The 2,403-nt window shown below is 33.5% G+C and overlaps 1 pseudogene; it reads left to right on the top strand.

Moving 5' to 3' along the window:
* The first annotated feature begins 336 nt into the window (after positions 1 to 336).
* LOC104215780 (molybdate transporter 1-like) lies at positions 337 to 1,840 on the top strand (annotated as a pseudogene).
* The last annotated feature ends 563 nt before the right edge of the window (positions 1,841 to 2,403 follow it).

Here is a 2,403-nt window from a genome sequence, read left to right as displayed (position 1 = left end):
ATCCAAGGTTAAAATACGGAAATAAAAATTTATCCCAACTTATCAAGTATACACCAAATACATGTTTATATTATACAATGTATATCCTATTTTTAGTCAAATGAACCAAACGTCTTCCAATAAAAATATATTCACTAAATAATCCCGTCATTATTTAATCACCGTATTATAATCCCGAAATAACTTGTTCCCCTACCAAACGACCCTGAGTGCCAAAAAAACTGACCTTACTTAGCTAATTATTTAATGTAGGTCAACTGCTGCCCTCTTCTTTTGTTGTATATATATATATATGTACATGTGTTAGCGTATCAACATATTCATCATTATGGAGTCCACACATCAAGAAAATCCTCATTTTGAAGCCCCAGAAATGTCAACCGATCGACAATCCACACCCAACACTCGAGCCAATTTTATGGGAAAGTTGAAGGAGAATTTGATTTTCAGATCAAAATGGGCTGAACTAAATGGCGCAATGGGGGATTTAGGCACGTATATACCTAGAGTCTTGGCTTTAACATTAGCCAGTGACTTAAATCTTGGTACAACAGTAATATTTACTGGTGTTTACAATTTTGTGACTGGTGCTATTTATGGTGTACCAATGCCAGTCCAGCCTATGTAATGGCTGCTGGAATTTGCACTGCTGGGATTTTATTCCTTTTAGGTGTTACTGGATTAATGCAACTTGTTTATAGGTTAATTCCTACTTCTGTTGTTAGGGGAATTCAACTAGCACACGGACTGTCATTTGCTATGACTGCTGTTAAGTACATACAGAATGTTCAAGACTTTGCCAAGTCGAAAAAGACAAGTCCGAAGAGGGATTGGCTCGGGTTGGATGGGTTGTTGTTGGCTTTGATTTGTGCTATTTTTATTATAATTGTGAATGGGGCTGGCGAAGATCAAAATGTGAACCATGAAATCATTTGTGAAACAGGTAATAGGAGGAAAAGGTTAAAGAAAATTATTTTTTCTCTTCCTTCAGCTTTTTTGATCTTTTTATTAGGTGTTGTTTTGGCTATTATAAGAGGGCCTAAAACTGTGAGAGGGTTTAAGTTTGGACCATCACCTATTGAAATCGTGAAAATATCCAAAAATTCTTGGAAACAAGGGTTTATTAAGGGTACAAATCCTCAACTTCCTTTATTTATATTAAACCTGTTATAGCTGTGTGTAAACTGTCGACAGATTTATTTTCAGAAAGGGAAATCACCGCTACCTCGTTGTCAATGACGGTCGGGTTGATGAACTTAATAGGGTGTTGGTTTGGTGCAATGCCTTGTTGTCATGGTGCAGGAGGGCTAGCAGGACAATACAAATTTGGTGGCAGGAGTGGTGGGTGTGTGGCACTTCTTGGTGTGGCTAAGTTGGTTTTGGGGTTGGTTTTGGGGTTGGTTTTAGGGAGTTCAATGGTTAAGGTTTTGATCCAATTTCCTGTTGGGTTATTAGGTGTTCTTTTGTTGTTTGCTGGAATTGAATTAGCTATGTGTTCAAGAGATATGAATTCTAAGGAAGTGTTTTTTGTTATGCTTCTTTGCACAGCAGTTTCATTGGTTGGGTCAAGTGCTGCATTGGGATTTTTGTGTGGGATTGTGGTTCATGTGTTTCTTAAGATGAGGAATATGGGTGATGGTCATTCTTGTTCTGGAGTTTGGTTTAGTAGAAACCCATAGCAACTTTGCAAGTTTGTGTATACTTGGATGGAAATTAATATTTTTACTAAGACCTTGTTTGGATGGCTGTTACCTATTCTATTGTATCATATTGTTACTTTAAATATAATATTTGTTTAGATTGTTACTTAAACTTTATTGTATCGTTAAATCTATCGTTATGTAAGGACGAAAAGTCACTTTATGGAATGACAGATTTGGTGTGGTAGCATCGTTCTCTTGCTTTTTTCTCTCATCTTACCCTTCCTTATAATTAGCTAATCATATTTTATCATTTATCCTACTTTTTTATATAACTAGTATTAGGGTACGCGCTTTGCGCGTGTACCCTATATCAATGAATATATAATTTTTTAAAAATACGAAAAATATTAAATAATGTGAGTTATTGAATAAAATAAAATAAAAAGTATAAGTTCTTAAATATGATGAACATTGATCCTTTTTAGCCCGCTAGCTCGATAAATAAATAATAATATAAAATCTTAAAAAAATACTATAATATTAGAGTTAATACTTTATAAAAAATAATGTAAATATAAGAAGCTGTCATTTATTAGAATGGTTATGAAAAGAAAAACAAAAAAAAAAGGACTTCATATGTAGGTTATCATACGAAAATTTTAATCGAATGGTCATATAAAATAAAGGTCACAAAAAATAAGGTAGAAAACCAATGTTTATTGTTATTTTATTATAATCATTCAAATTTTAATTGATAAAG

This window comes from Nicotiana sylvestris, chromosome 10, assembly GCF_000393655.2.
Source record: "Nicotiana sylvestris chromosome 10, ASM39365v2, whole genome shotgun sequence".
In the NCBI taxonomy this organism is placed as follows: domain Eukaryota; kingdom Viridiplantae; phylum Streptophyta; class Magnoliopsida; order Solanales; family Solanaceae; genus Nicotiana; species Nicotiana sylvestris.
Note: the sequence above shows the minus strand (reverse complement) of the source record. Positions and strands in the feature narration are given on the sequence as shown.